We start from the raw sequence: 17,285 nt of genomic DNA, 5'->3' as shown, positions 1-17,285 counted from the left end.
TATTTCATTTCATTTCTTTGTATCAAGAAGTATTCCCAAACTATGTACATTATTTGTCAAGAAAAGTGTTGTACCATCTGAAACAGATCATTAGCAACATCTCTGGAGCTAGGAATTACCTATTCACACTCCCTATATCTTGCCAGCATTTAACTTTAGATTATTTAATAAATGGAAGAATATTCAGATTGAGTTTCCTTATGGAAACAGTTTTATCATTAGTTTGATAAGTATTCAAATGAAATAGCTCCGGTTCACCTGATTAATTCTGAGTGTCAGACTTTATCAATCTGCACTTTAAAAATAAAGATAACTCTATAAATATCTTGAACTCATATTTATTTATTAACATGGAACAAACATAAAAAAGTCATACTGAACATAAGAAAAAAACAAAGCAAAAAACATAACAAAACCAATATTAGAGGAATACCTTTATTAAGCCAACCTAAAGATCACAAAGGAATGTATAAACCTGAGTTCTCCAGATCATCACATGACATGGTGTAATAAAAAGCAAGGGAATAGGAGGATTGACTTGATGTTTATATTGTTTCCTTGGTACAGGGGGAGGTAGTGAGGTTCTACAGATATTAAAGTGAGCTTTGTAAGGTAAGATGACAAGATTGGGTTTCATCGTATGTAAATGGGATCTTACTAGGAGCAAAAAATCATAAAAGGTTTGATGTTACATAGTGGAAAATATAAGACTCAGCTGTAAATTAAGCAATAATACTCCCCTAGAGAGCCAGCATGGTGTAGCGATTTGAGCATTCAGCTATGGCTCTAGTGAACAGGGTTTGAACCAGCCATGGAAACCCATTGGGCAAGCCACATTCTCTTGGCCTCAAAGAAAAGCAAGGGGAAACCACTCTGAATAAATCTTGCCAAGAAAGCCCCATGGTAGGTTGTCCTTAAGGTCACCATAAGTCAGAAATAACTTGAAAACACACAACAATCACTCTCCTACTTTTTTCTGAAAGTATCTTGCTTATTATGTTTCATAAATGTAGACTATGTATTCTTCATTTTTAACCTTGAGACTGGAATCCTGTTTGTTAGTCCCAACTGGATGGACTGAATGAATTCCTGAATAGTTAGACAATGCATAGTTTAGTTCAACTCATTTAACCCAGTGCTGTTCTGGTCAGCACTAAGAATAGGATTCGGGGGGGGGGGGGGCAGTGGCAGTAAGAGTCACTGAATATTGTGCATTATTTCAATTACTTCTGATTATACATTCAAATATATTTCCTGTGGCATTTGGTCAAAAATATATCCAACCTGCCCATTGTTGCTTCTCTCTTTGCTTAACAGTAGCTGCCCAACATGCATCTAATAACATGCATTGTCAAATCAGGATTGCTCTATTAGCACTGATTAAGAACATATTATTAAATCTAAGATTATTAAATCTTTAATCTAAGACACTATAAAGAGCTTCCAAATGACTTAGCCAAAGCAGTTTGCTAAAAGCATAACCATTGTTTCAAATCACTCACAGGCTTTCTGAGGTTCCTACACAATATGTTGAAATGTCATAAGGATAATCTTGAAATCTAAGAAGCAGCCCATTGCAAAATTGCTGCACATAGTGTCAAATAAAAACCTAAATGGACTACAATTATAGAAATTATGTTTTGAGTGTAAAATTACAGCAATATTTAGGTATATCAAATTACTGACTGAGGTTCATTATATGGGATTTAGTCTAGGCTTAGTCATTCTTAGAGTGGGCCAAATAGAAGCAGTGTCACAATTAAAGTTACCTTTCTGGACTACAACTCCCATAATCCGCTACAGCAGTGCTAGTCAAAGTGGTGGTCCCTAGACTAGTGCTGCTTTTTGAGCCATTGGTTCCAAGTACTCACTGAGTTTGCAGGAAAGAAAGAAACAGTAATAGCTAAAGGGTAAAAATATAGTGTGTTCTCTGACGCCTTAGAAGAAAATAATTGCTAGTTTCCAGCCACAGATGGACTGCTCTGGATAGTGGTGCCACTGGTCATGCTGGCTGAGGGATTCTGGGAGTTATAGTGTAAAATAAATCAGTGAGACTGGAGGTAATTAATGGTGTGGGGGTTAAGGGAAGTCAGGAGTGGGTGGGTGGGGGACTTTCCTGCAATAAGCTATTTTAATCAAATCCCCCTTCTCAAGGTCCCACTTTCTCACCTGCTGCAACTCCTTCTCATTCCTTTAAGACACTACATATGTTTTCACCATTCTCTGACACTTCCTTTCCTCCAAAGGCATCTGGTATTGGTCCCACTTCTCTTCTCTGACCCTTTCCCTGCCTCCCTCTCCAACCCATGGTTCCATGACCACCTCCTCCTATTTACAGCCAACCCACACTTGCTAACCTATATCAACAAACCTTGGAATGTGCTGTGGCAGTGGGAGGGGGCATACAGACAGAGCCTATCCCAATTCTTGCACATAGAATCTCTCTTTCTTTCTGGTCTTTGGGGTGGGGGAAACACTGGTTTGTTGTATTTCCCCTCCATCCACCCTGGTATATGTTCCCACCATGAAAGGGCAGCAGCAGTATTTCTAGGGTCGCTGCTCAGTTCGCTGTAAAGTCAAGGAGCTTGGAAAGCACAAGATGCAGTGGGGGGGGGAGGATACAGAATGAGGGAGGGAAGGAAGGATGAAAGGAGCTAGAGGAGCCAGGCAATAGAAGGAGGTGAAAGCGGGGCAAGTGGGGGAGGGGAGGTTGGAGTGTGAAACAAATTTGGAAGGGTAGATGACAGCAAGAAGAGTTCTCCTGCCATCCCTTATAAGCGAGACAATCTCTGTGGAGCTCTTTGAGCAAAATAGTTTTTGACAGGGCAAGGTGAGGCAGCACACATGCAAGCATCACAAAGCTTCCTTGGTTCCAAACAGTGGTGTCACCCCATTCTGAAAGTGTACCTGGTGTGGGTTGCACTTACCGTAGCAATGCCACTGGCAATCCATAGTGTGAAGTAGAAGAGTTAAGCTGGCATTTTAAGATTTAGTAGCATTGTTGCAGGAACCTTTTTTAATCCATGCTTCCCTTTTTGTCAGATTTATGTTACACTTTCAAAAGCTGCAAATATATAAATGAGCGGAAAGGAAATATCTGGATGTGCCAATAATTTATACTGGAAAGAGAAAAAGCATACATAATTGACACAACATGTTTCAAAACACAGGGACAATTACATTTTACACTTAGTATAGTGATGTTCCAAAAGGTTTGGTTAAGAATTGATCTCCTGAGATGCCTTAAAAGTAAGGAATAGTTAGTAAAGGGAGCATTGCCAAGCAAAATCTGCTGTTGCTTTGGCAGATGGTCACACATTTAGACAAGGCTGACTAATCAATTAATTAAGTATGCAAGTAATTAAAATATTTCTAACCTTTCCTGTGTCATGAGGTCTGAAGGCTATATGGGAATATAAATATAAATAGGCTAAAACAGTTGAGCATGGAAAAATAATAATTAAATACACCAAAAGCATATTAAACACAATAAGACTTTCAAACAGGTTTAAAATGTTCTTTGGGTTTAAGACCATGCACATGAACATTTTGATGTAAATCTTGGGTCCAAAGACTTTACTAAACAGCCATTTCTTTTCACTGAGAGCCTAAATGAAGCAGTGTTGGCACCAATCAGCTTCCAAGGAGAGAGCATTGCACAACTGGGGTGCCATAGTTGAGAAGGTTCCCTTCCACATACTCACAGTGTGTATTGATCTCACTGAAAGATAGAGGCGCCTCCCCTCAGCAGATATATTCAGTGCAACAATGGCTGTTTTGACCAGATAAAAACTTGATTATGGCCTGTTTAACTTGTATAAATTATTGCTTCAGCCAATTTTTTAAAAAAACCATTGTAAGCCACCTTGAAACTCATTTTGGGATACAAGTTCAATAAATAAATGAATAAATGAATTCTGACTTTGCCATGAAGTTCAGACCTTTACCCTGTCACTCATGCCTCATTTGCCTTATAGTAGGGTTGGTTAAGAGATCTGTCTTATCACCACCTTAGATGCCTTTAAGAAGGTGGACAAGATGAATCTCTTCTGGTCGACCTTCCCTGACTGACCTCCCAAAGAAAGTTAGCCCCATCCACCTCTAATGGTCTGTCAATGTCCACTCCATTTTGATTATTTATATTATGTTACTGATTTAACTTTTAACTGTTGAATTTTTATTACTTTCTAATGGTGGGAGCATTTAGGGGTATTGTAATTTTTATTGTGACCTTGTATTTTTAATTGTGTTGTAATCCTGCCTCGATCCACAGGGAGAGGCGGGAAATATTTAAAAATCATATTATTATTATTATTATTATTATTATTACTACTACTACTACTACTACTGCTACTACCACTATGGGCCATTCATCACATGTCATTGAAATGTGGAGGTGGAAGTGTAAAATGCAGCATGTCTGGGATTTTAAAAGCACTTTTCTTTTTAAAAAATGTGTGCAGGGACAACATTCTTCATTCTTAAGAAGAACCATGCTTCCTGGACTGTGATTATCTTTATCTGATTAATAAATATACAGAAGCATTTTTCCCAACCTTTCCAAGTCATCCAGGTGGTGGCAGCATCCACAAAAACTGGGGCTTAGGTACTTAAATAGGCCAGTCTGGGGATGACCAGGCTCTTGGGTTTCCAACAAATCAAGGTTCCTGTAAGCCACTTTCCCCTGCCCAGTGCCTATCATGGAAGGATGAATGAGGAAGGAGAAGGGCACAGGAGTGATAGTTCCAGTGGCTCTTACAAGTCAAGAGAGAACTCCACTGCCTCCATCTTCTTTTTGCATGGAGGGAGCTCTGTACAAGCTTGAAAGCCCAACATAAACTTTCAAAACTTGGGCTCATAAAAAGCAGGATTTCAGTAAAATCAAATCAATAAATCCTGTATCAGATGAAGAAGTTTTAAAAATTATGTGAGGGAACAGGTGAAATATTTGATAACTTTTCATCATTTAGTGTGTATGTTGCACTGTAGGGATTCAAAGAATTTTGAAAAAATAGTCAATCCTGGACTAACAAGAATCTTTGCAATGTACAGTCGAAGGCTTTCATGGCCGGCACCCATAGTTTTTTGTGTTTTTTTTTGGGCTATGTGGCCATGTTCTAGAAGAGTTTCTTCCTGATGTTTCATCAGTCACAGATGCTGGCGAAATGTCAGGAAGAAACGTTTCTAGAACATGGCCACATAGCCCGAAAAACCCACAAAAAACTAAGAATCTTTGCAGTTCACATATGATTTTGTGCAGTTTTCATGTGGGGTTTTTTTTTGCCACAGAAAATAGCATTTTATGTTACTGCTAAGTAATTTTCATTATCCTTAGGTTGAGATGGATTTAAATTCAGCACAGCTTCAGGTGGCCTAGTGTTAGCTCAGTTTGACCTTTGACCATGTTGGCCAGTTAGGCATGTACTCATAATCTTTTACAAAGAAAGGGGCAGAACCTTTGAGACTTGCAGAACAAGATAGGAATACATTATTTTAGTAACAATCTACATTTTCTTAAAGCCAAAATGAAGAGTCTTCAAGAATAAAGACATTTTTCTCTGACCAGTTTTTGCTCTGGTTTTTCTTTGCTGCTAGCCAAACAGATGGTGTTCACAGATTCTCTTTAGGGAGAAAAGTTCATTTGGATGTTATTGTTTATTGAGCACCAGAAATAGTCCTTGTTCTATAGTATAAATTATGAAAGATCATGCAAACCCTTATGTAGTCTCACCGTTGAATAAAATTCTGTTCTACAAAGCCAGTATGGAACAAAAAATTTGGAGCAGTTGAATACACTGGGATGGATAAAGCACACCTATCGACCAACTATTCATGTTATTACTATTGTTATTGCAACTGTTATTAGTTAGATTTATGAACCTTGCCTTATCCCTAAGGCTCAGGGAGAATAATAAGTTTACCTCCTCTCCTTCCCCCTTAACAATGCTCTGTGGGATAGGCAACTTTTAACAGGCCTATTGTACTTGGTATATACACAAAGACATTCAGATTCTGTTCCAAGAACAATTCTGATCCCTTTTGTGAGAACTAAAGGGGCAGAAAACAAGAAGGAGTAAGAAGAAAAATCATAAAAACTGGAGTCATGGCATCACTGTGCAGGTGCAGGAGGTATGGACTGTACCAAGTGACACACCAAAGGAGGGGTGACACCCTGGTGGAATCCTCCTCCCATTGTGGCTGAGAGGCTAGCATACCCCTCATGGCTTCTTTCCCATCCAGCTCTCTCCAAAGGGAAGGAGTCAAGATGGCACCAGAGGGACAAGCATACCCCTGATGTCTTTGTTGCCAGCCTGGCTCTGCCAGCCTGGCTCTCTCCCTGGGGAGGAAGCTGAGGCAGCAATGAGGGTGGTAGAGGGGCAAATGTGCATCTTGTAGCTTCATTGCTGTCCCAGCTGTCTCCCTGGGAAGGGAGCCGGGCCAGCAATGAAGCCATAAGGGGCAAGCAGCAGGGGGAAGGTGGGAGAGACCAGTGTTGTTGCCCTGCATTGACATCCCCTCCTCCACACACATGCTGGGTGTCACCAGGCTTGATGGCACCAATGCATGGAGCCTGGAGAAATTGTGCTTGGAAATAAAACAAAGCACTATGGCTAAAATTTATTCATTTTCTTAGGCACAAACAAACACACTTTCAAATGTATGCCTGCAACAATGAGAACTAGTAACTTGCTTTTCCAGGAAGTTCAAATCTTTGCAATGAAGTATATAAATCTAACCAGCAGCCCTGCTTGCTATACTATTTAAGAAAGAGTTTTCTGAATGGTTTCAGAACCATCTGAATGACTGAAGGCAGTTGGAACATCATTATTCATTCTTATAGGAGTTGGAAAACAATCCCCAAAACACTTATGTAGATGGAAGAACATTAGAAGTTGAAAATATTTAAAATAGTAGAAAAATAGTAGAAAAATATGAGAGGGGGAGCATTAATTGTCAAGAAACCCTGATTAGAAAAATCCTGGACTGATGAGAATCTTTACAATTCTGGATGTATTCTGCACATAATTTGTACTTTTTCTTTCATTCTTTCATTCTTTCTTTCTTTTTTCATTTTCTTTTTCTCAGAAGCCAGCAATTTTTTTAAAAAAATATTTATTTAATTTTACACTGGAAATGGTACTTTCGGTGCAATGCTTGTACAGTGCACCTGTGGCATGCACGGATGCATTTTACACAGCTTCCAGCGTACACAGAAGCCGTGCAAGGAGTAAAATAATGGTATGCGCACCTGTGGCACAGAAGCACAGAGCCACCACATGCACGCATCCCATTATTTTCTATGGACCTTGAGCATAGGTGGATTTTCTCTTACACGGGGGGATCCAGAACGAATCCCACATGTAAGGGGAGGGCCCACTGTACAGAAAATGCCATTTCTTCTGCAAAACAAGCACATATGAAATTTGTATAGAATAATTCCCAAACTATGAATAGATTTCAAAGATGGTGTGTTTTTTCAAAGACCTTCTCACATCAGGAAGAAAATTGCTAAATTACATATTTTTTCCTTTGCGAAGAAAAATAGTGAATAATAAGATCCTTAATGAACAGTATAGACTTACTGCTGGGTTAACTTGCATAGAGAACTGCATTGTTTGTCTGGCAAAGCTGGATTTGATTACAATTTCCTCCATCATTTTAATAAGTGATCTTGGCCAAACTACCTTTTACTTCTATTTTGTTGAGTAGTCGTTGCTTATGTCCCATCTGAACATCTGGAAGAATGGTCTTCTAACTCATCTCTATTATGATGACAAATATCATAACATTTTGGTATGAGAGATACGTTAAGATAACTAATAAGATTTTGAATGTGAAATATTATTTAAATAATCAATATGTCTGTCTCTCCTGCTAAATGAAAGTTGAAAATCATCTCATGAGTCCCTCAAACCTAGCAGTAACCAATTATATTATTTCACAGGGGCATACCACCTTGAAAGAGCAAGAAAGAGCATCAAATCTGGATCCCCCTCATGTTTCATGGTGTGTGTGTGTGTGTGTGTGTGTGTGTGTGTGTGTGTGTAAGCTTTGCTGGTTATTCCAGGGCCAGGAATTTTTCCACTCCCCCCCATCCCTACTCTACACTGTTGATTAGGGAATATGACAATTGGCTTGTGGTGGTGTCTTAAATAAGCGGTCACTTGGCGGGTGGTAGAGGGAGAATGTAGAAGTTTCGTTGAACATCCATGGCACTCATTTGATGAAGCAGAGGTCTCTGGAACTGCCTTTACAGAACATGAGACTTGGAAGTAGGGAAGAAGACTGTCCTCGCGGCTGGCTAAAGGGCTTAACCATCACTTTGTCAAGTGAAATGGGAGTTGGATTCTCAGGTTGACCTTCCAGTAGCAAGTGTTTTACCCAGGGGAAACTGGGAAGGAAGTCCAGGAGAGGCCACCTGCCTCAGCTGCTCCCAAACTAGGTTGCTCCCTCCTTTTGCACATCTCAAGGATTCAACCTAAAGAAGTTGATAGTTTATTATTATTATGAATAAAGTGACCCATATTCAACCCAAGTCATATGTGTAGCCTCATTTTTTTCACAGTTGTTGAGCAAATGCCTTCATATGGGATGTGAGGAAGCATCACTCATATGTCTGTTCAGAAAATGTCCTTTTCTGTGCAAAAATTACCCTAGACCCCAAGTTCATTGTTTTCTTTTTGCAGAGAATAAATCCTGAACTGTGAATAGTACTTGAAAATTCTTCAGCTTCCAATGGCTTTCCTGCAGCAAGGATTGAAAGGGTAAAAAAAAATTCTTCCTTGCAAGAATACCAAAACCTAGTGGATGCAGCCAGCCAGGCTATCCCCCCCCCCCGCCCCCCCCCCCTCCGTGCAAGACGATTTTCTGCTCTAACAGAAAATCTTTCATCTATATGGCTGAGACCTGTTTTCCATTATTATTTTAATTATAATGAATAGTGAAGATGTGCAAATCTACAGCGCTATATAAATAATAATAATAATAATTAAAAGACCAGGTGTACACTACATTTAATGTATTGTTTTGGATATATTTTGTAGACAGTGACAGATGTTTGAAGAATCTAGTAGAAAGAAGCATTCACGCTATTATTTCCACTAACTGTCCTTAAATACAGGCTTGTATTTATGAAACTAGGAGCCTTTAGGGCTTTCAAATTTAACAGGAGCAACTTGGTTGATGCTGACAGAGTTCAGGCAGAAATACAATAGCAAGATGAATTGAATAAAATCAAAGTGCAGGACTTTAGAGTGAATCTGTGGGGTCCTCATGCAAGGAGAATGCTTTGTATTCATTTACATAAATATCCCAGGACATAATGCTATTGAGACATCCAATAGCAGAAATAGTATTTTCCTTATCATCCCCATTGTTCAATAAACACATTCTGAAAAGAGCAACCCCTAAATGAAAGGAGGATTTATTTGAACACATAACAAAACCTTTTTATTTTATCTTTTATTATTTGATGATTTATTTATTTTTATTTTTATTTTGTGAAATGTTACCATAGTACTCAGAAAAGGGAGGGATGAAGACAAAATTAAGAAAAGATTTCCTTCAGGATGTCTTATTATTTCTTTGTGTGGTGAGGAAAATACTTTGTGTTATGATAAAAAGAACCACACATAGAATCACATACACAGAGATTTTTAAACCACAACTTGAACCACATAATTAAACTTTATAAAAGCTTTTAAGTCAGTGCAAAATGCCAATCTAAGGTGAGTAATTAGATTCTAATTTGTTCAGAAAAAAAATAGAAACTATTGTAAATTGTAAAATTCTCTCCTTTTGATTCAACAAACAATGAGACAACTCAAGGACACAAACCACTCTTAGTGACACCCCTGAAATTCTATCTCACACCCCATAGGTGTGGGGGCACCCGAGGATGGGAACCCCTGCATTAGGGGAATGACCTTCCCATTGTTTAAAGATGCACATTTTCTGTCAGGATTCAACTGATGTCCACTATTATATCACTTGAAGGATGCGGGCAGGGGAGAGCTATTTTTAAATGGCATTTTCTAAAATTTCAAAAGCAACTCAGAAAAGGGCCTTCTGGGAAAACTAAAATGGCAGACATTCCTACTCCCAAAAGGAGTTCTCCTCATCCCTGAAAAGCAGCCAAATTCAAAATTGGTGAAATGGCCAATAAATTGCCCTTAATGAAGTCCTAGCTGCTGCAGGCAGTAGATGCATACTTGTTGATTTAAATTACTTTACAGCTCTGAAACCAAAACACAAATGAAGGACAAAAGAAGAATGGTGGTGATGGAATAGAGGTGGAAATTCATTTTTTAAAATCTTAAGTCTTAGGTCACTGACATTTTGGAATACATAACTGTAATGCCAACAGGGGGTAGTAAATGAGATATGCCACATGAGGATAAATGCCACAAGGAAGTTCATAGATATGAGGCATAATGAATATGGCAGAGAAGACAGAAGAAATATCCATGGCTACTTAAAAGGAGCAAGTACAGTGGGAGTTAAATTGATAGGGGGTCAATTAGGGTCATTTTCCCCCCTCTGGGGATGCAGTCAATCACCTTAGGCAGACCATTCATCCTTCCTCATGAAGGCATTTCTACACACACTGCAAATATTTACCTGTGTATACTAACAATTTCAGTTGATGTCAGTTATTCTTACAGCAACTGAGATATACAGCCTCTGATGATGCCAGGATTGTTGACTGTGAGGCTAATGAATCAAAGCTGGCAAGTGTGGGGTTATCATAGAATTGTTGTTTTTATGTGAAATTCATTTTTGATGTTTACAGTGGTGGAGGGAAAATAAGAGGACAAATCTTGGTAACATGGCTACTGTAGCTTAAAAAAATGAGTGATGCTGGAGTTGATTGTCATATTCTCTGACATGGAAGTCATGAACCATGTCCCAGTAATAGAATATCCCATTCGTGATGGTAGGTTGGACTTATGGTCACTGTAGCAGAAAAGATTCAGAGGGCACCAGGTTGCCTACTCCTGTCTTATGTTCTCTTCAAATGTTCCTTCATTAAAGAACATGACACACCTGATTCTTCATTTTTGCATCACCATGTCTATCTCTGCCACATTCCACATGTGCAGCAGAATATCTCTTCTACTGATGGAAGCTTCCTACATTTAAAAGCAAGAGCTTAGATACTATTGTTCAGAAAGTGTTTTTATGATGAAAGAGGAGGGCTACATAGCAGTGATGATGAGGAAAAGAAGGCAAAAGCAGCAGTAAAGCAAGGAGAAGGCTGGCTATGGTTTGTCCACGCTGCAGAATTAAAGCAGTTTGACACCACTTTAACTGCCATGATTCTGTCCTAGGCCACAGGCAGTTTGACTCCACTTTAACTGTTCCATCCTTTGAAATCCTGGGATTTGTAGTTTATTGTGGCAGCAGAGCAGGCTGTCAGAAAAATCTATACACCTCACAAAACTACAAATCCCAGAATCCAATAGGATTTAGCCATGGCAGTTAAAGTGGTGTCAAATTGCATTAATTCTGTAGAGTAGATGCAGCCCTACAGAGTCCTGGAATTTGTAATTTGGTGAGTTATTCAGCCTGGTCTGTCAGAGAACTTTTGTGCCTCATCACACTACAAATCCCAGTATTCTGTAGGATGGAGTCATGCAGTTAAAGTGGCAAACTGCTTTAATTCTGCAGTGAGGATACACTCTGGAACACCTATTTCTTAAATACCTCACTTTGAGGAGTCCTCAGAGCAAAAGCACTATGGGGAAAGTGTGGCTTAGAAAATTGTCTGGGTGAGAACTGAGTGTGTCAACCCTCTCAACCCATAACAGACCACTGCACAAATGGTATCATAACATTTTTGATTGCTAAATAGGGGTGAGAAAATAACTCACTGAATCCATATTTAAAGAAGATTCACTAGATCCACATCTCCCAGAAAAATACATTTAAGTTTTTTATAAACACAGATATAATCTGGACTGCTGCTATCCTGATTTCAAAACAACACCTTGCTGTTTAGTCATCCAAATGAAAACCATTACAGACTGGACTATGCCTCCTTTCTTTCTTTTGCAGGACTGATAAGACATGATACCTGACCCCATCTATGCACCCTGTCTTGTGGGCAAGAAAGAATAATTTTCCTGCCAGTACAACAGTGGTGGTAAAACTTCAAAATATATTAAGAGAAACGCTAGATGTATTTTACATTATATCTATTATATACTACCATAGCCTCCCTATGAGCTTCTCTAACATATGAACCCCATTTTTCAAGGAAACACGAGAAAGGCTGTGCTTACCCATTGTATCAAACTGGGTTTATTGACAAATCTACTAGTGTTAGAGAGGTGTTTGTAAGAAACTTCCTTAATCCTTTTGAGTGCTCATGCTTACAACCCATCCCTTCATCAAAGATACAACTGTTTGAAATCGAAGGCAACCTCTGGGTAAAACTAAACTAGAGTGAGTGTTAACACTGTGGAATTTATGATTTGTAGAAAAAGCCAGGTGTCCAGACAGTTTTATTGACGTGTTGTTATGATGTGGAGTGAAGAAATCTTAACAGTGGCAAGAGGGACATGTTCTCTTTGCTTATTGATCTGCAGTCTTCTATGGAAATACCACATTTCTAAATTTCTTGAATGGTTTTATTAATAACAGGCTTAACTGGAATGAAATCCACACTTGAGCCACTCAAATGGATGATGTTGAGAGTAAAAACCCCTACCCATTTCCACAAACACCTTGCTTATCAAATAAAATAAATACATGGCCATACAACTTCTGCAGTAGCAACAAGTTACTGACAGGATTTTATTTTTCTTCATGGCCTGTTTGGCTGAACATACCTTAGTGATATTGAGTATGATTGTGAAACATATTGGGAAACTTAGCAATTCACATATTATAAAAAGGGTGGGGGCACGCATATTGTGGTAGAGAACATCAACTACTAATATCAAAAATCAGAGTACAGGTAAACAAAAACACTAAACCAATATGAATAACATCCTCATAGAATTTAAAGATAATGAGAAAAATATATATATTTGTACAATTAAGCCTAATTGACCAGGATCCAGAAGAACTGAAATCAGGAACATTGTCAGAGAAAAATGCAAAAAGTGAATATCTGTAGCCAAAAGAGAGAGAGAGAGAGAGAGATGAAGGACAGATAAAATTCTTCAAACACTTAATGACAAGTGAGAAGCAAAAGTAAAGTGTGACAGAAACAGAGTCAGAATCTTGAATATAATTGTTCAACAATTTGTGTGCAGAGATAAGAGCTATTGTAATAATCAGTGTAGAGAAATAGAAGGTGACAACAAAAAGGTTGAATAAGAGACATCTTCCACAAGATCCAAGAAATCAATGGTAAATTTAAACCAAGAGTGGGGATGACTTATGGCCAGCAGGGGAATATAGTGAACCCTTGTTATACGCTGGGGTTTGGTTCCAAGATCCCCTGTAGATAACAAAACCTGTAGATGCTCAAGTCCCATTAAATATAATGAAATAGCAAAATGGTGTCCCTTATAAAAAATGGAAAATCAAGGTTTGATATTTAAAATTTATCCTTTTTTTTAATATTTTCAAACCGTGGCTGTTTGAATCCGTGTATAAAAAAATCCCTGTATAAAGGGCTGACTTACAAGGGCAAGTGAAGGAACTAAACAAGATCCTGAAATGTAAAAGTATATCACTGAGCACTAAAGCTAGGATTTCCCCATGACATCATATTTCCCATTTCTATATATGATTATAAAAGCTGGACAATCAAGAAAGTTGATATGAAGAAAATCAACTCATTTGAAATGTGATGCTGGACAAGAGTACTAAGGATACCATGGACTGCTAAAAAGACAAATAAATGGGTCCTAGAGCAAATCAAGCCTGAACTCTTTCTAGAAGCCAAGATGACTAAACTGAGACTGTTGTACTTTGGCCATACCATAAGAAGACTTGACTCACTAGGAAAGACAGTAATGTCTGGTAAGGTAAAAAGCAGTAGGAAAAGAGGAAGACCATATTCTAGATTGATAGACTCAATCAAGGAAGCCATGGTTTTGAGTCTGCAAGATCTCAATAGGGTGGTTGATGACTAGGAGGTGTCTCATTCATAGGGTTGTCATACGTTGAAGTCAACTTGATGGTAGTAACAATGACATGCAGATTAAGTCATTTTGACTTGTGACCCATAGGTGAAGTAAATGATAAAATACACATAAATTGATGTACTTTTAGTCTCGGTATCATCTTTGAAAAATGGATGAGCAGGAGGACATGCTCCATGCCTATACCATTAATGTATGCATGTCTTCAAAGCATTTCATACAGAAGTCTAACTGTAACTTTTTCTTCTTCCCTTCACTTTGGTAAGAGAAAAAAAATGAACTGGTTATATCTGCATAGAATGCCATTAGTTTATGCTTTGGTTACAGATGTAGGAAAATAGCACACACTGTATTGTCTCTTGAAGCTTCAATTAAAGTATATCCTTAGAGCTTCATGCTCAATGAGAATTAAACAGGATCTCAGTGTCAGTAGTATTAATAGCCATGAGATTTTGAACCTGCATCTCTAAACTATCCTGGTCCAACTCTCTAGGTACCATACCTTGCATGGTCATCTAGAAAAATGTGCTAAGTATTACACTGACTGAAAAACAGATACTGCCACAAATTCTAAATGCTGTATGCCCTTGAGGTACAAAATAGATTAGATTCAAACTCATACGTAACTGAAGTGTACATAAATGTTAATGTTTTCAAGCATATCTGGTTTAGCTGGTTCACAGCTAATGACTGGTAATACTTGGCACTTGCAAGCTAGCAATGAATATAAACATGAGCAAATACTGAAACCTGCAAATATATTAATTCGTGTAGTGAATAACACAACAGAGCAATGATGAAACATAGCTGATACTCTGTCTTTGGATGTATAAAAAAGATGCTTGGGGCAACACTTCATAAATTTGTAGGATAATCATTTCCCTTTTTAAAAATAATAACATTTTTCTAGCACATTCTATAGATGTTTTAATTTGCAATGTAGATCAAAGAGGGTTTACAACAGTGGTTTGCTTCATTCTCTTGCCAATAGCATGAATGCACATTTAAAGTTCCATTTAAGAAGGATTTAAAAAGGATAATGTAACAACTTATTAAGTGACAGGTCCAGACTAACATGGCAACTAGGGAAAAATGTTAATAACATTTCTACCAGTTAGATGCCAATCTGTATATTACATTCATAGTGTATAACTCTTTTGTTGCCCCAAATATTATCACCCAACTAATTTTCTGTCCCGAGAAAATGCGTATTTGCTTAAATACCTTTCTTTCAAAATGGACCCAAGCCAACTCATAGAATAGATTAAAATAAACAATGGCTAAAACAGATTGACTATAGTATAAAAGATTTTTTTTTAAAAAAAATTAACTATACATTTAGAAAGATTAATTTAAAATAATTTAAAAGCATTGGAAATGTGTTGTCATTGATATGTGCCTTCAAGTTGTTTTCAGCACTAAGGCAAATCTATCAGGGGGGATTCATGGCAAGATTTGTTTGGTTGGGGAGGATGCCTTTGCCTTGCTCTGAGGCAGAGAGAATGTGACTTGTCATCCAGTGGATTTCCATGGCTGAGTGGTGATTTGAAACTTGATCTCCAGAGTCACAGTCCATATGCTGGCTCTACTCTGAAACATGACTATGAGAATAAAATGCAAAACATACATACCATTTTAATCCTCTTTTGCCATAACAATATATTGACAGAAGCCAGCTTAAATAAAGAGTTCTTTGACTCCCAAGAAAATGAATTATACACTATGTATGTACGGGTCCAATCTGGCCTTCCATGGGAAAAAGTTTAGAAGCAGCCTTTCCAGATATGCCTACAAAAGGAGGTGGATGGGTTGAGAGGAAGCCCTTCATTATGATCTTGAGATTTATATAAGAAAGTATGATCTTTGGGATAGGATCACATTAACAAATAAACCAGTTTACCTCTTTTGGATTATATTCAGGATCCAGGATGCCACAACTGTTATCATACCTAAATCACTGTTGATCTAGGCAGGATGCTGCTGCATGGTTACATTCCGGATTGAAGTCTCACTCAGCCAGCACTTTTTTGAAGTCAGGAAGCTTCTGACGTCAAAAATGAGCTGGCTGAGCATGACTGAGACATGGGATGCATCCGGGCAGTGGCACTCCACCTTGATTGGTGGCAGTTTAGGTATGATAACATCCCAGACCCTGAATTCAAGCTGGAAGAGGTAAGATGGTTTATTTCTTAATGTGATAAATTCCATAGTCTCAAGTCAAACCTTATAAAGCAAGTAGTGCAGAAGAAATAAAGATACCTCTTTTAAGATAGAACACTTGCTATAATGGAAAGCCACAGTACTAGTCCATGAAATGCAGAACTCCATAGTTCCTTCAAAACAAAAACCGAACTGTTATACTGTTTTTGATATCCTCATATATAGTTATCTTCTGATATATACAAACTTTTATATATTTATCAGAACATTAATGACTCTATTTCATTATTGTTATTGATATTACTAATTTTACATAAATTAATTTGTGTTGTGTAGAAATGCCATGGTTCTTCATCCCTATTTCTTAGGCCTGAAATACACAGGCCAATAAATGACTCTCGGCCCAAAAGTGTCCAGAAAGAGCCTGAAGACACAATCCAGTCCTTTGGACAAGATCAAAAAGGAGCTGGAATAATTTGGCTTTTGGCAGCGGCCAGCTCGGCACCACAGTGGCAGCCCTGTTTGCAAGTGGGCCCATGTGGTCACCACAGTCCTGGTGCAATTGCCCCAATCTGTTTCTTCCCACACATCTGATTTGTCCTTTAGATTGAGGGATTGAGAGTCATAGAATCATAGAATCGTAGAGTTGGAAGAGACCACAAGGGCCATCCAGTCCAACCCCCTGCCATGCAGGAAATCCAATCAAAGCATCCCCAATAGATGACCATCTAGCCTCTGCTTAAAGACCTCCAAGGAAGGAGACTCCACTACATTCTGAGGGAGTGTGTTCCACTGTCAAACAGCCCTTACTGTCAGGAAGTTCTTCCTAATGTTGAAGTGGAATCTCTTTTCCTGTAGCTTGCATCCATTGTTCTGGGTCCTGTTGTCTGGAGCAGCAGAAAACAAGCTTGCTCCCTCCTCAATATGACATCCTTTCAAATATTTAAACAGGGCTATCATATCACCTCTTAACCTTCTCTTCTCCAGGCTAAACATCCCCAGCTCCCTGAGTCGTTCCTCAAAGGG

At 38.4% G+C, this 17,285-nt stretch overlaps 1 protein-coding gene across 6 annotated transcripts in view; it reads left to right on the top strand.

Moving 5' to 3' along the window:
- Nucleotides 1-17,285, top strand: part of LRRC4C (leucine rich repeat containing 4C) — a 1,065,799-nt gene that overhangs the window by 365,305 nt on the left and 683,209 nt on the right. Inside the window, exon 1 of one of the 6 annotated variants that reach the window (XM_042446442.1) lies at nt 12,127-12,145. The exons of the other annotated variants lie outside the window; for them this stretch is intronic. The gene's annotated coding sequence lies outside the window, so the exon portion shown is untranslated. Of the gene's footprint in view, nt 1-12,126; nt 12,146-17,285 lie in introns of those variants that run through there. 6 annotated transcript variants of the gene reach the window in all.

The sequence above is a fragment of the Sceloporus undulatus genome, chromosome 1 (genome assembly GCF_019175285.1).
Source record: "Sceloporus undulatus isolate JIND9_A2432 ecotype Alabama chromosome 1, SceUnd_v1.1, whole genome shotgun sequence".
Taxonomy (NCBI): Eukaryota; Metazoa; Chordata; class Lepidosauria; order Squamata; family Phrynosomatidae; genus Sceloporus; species Sceloporus undulatus.
The sequence above is the reverse complement of the archived record's forward strand: the minus strand, read 5'-3'. Positions and strand labels throughout refer to the sequence as shown.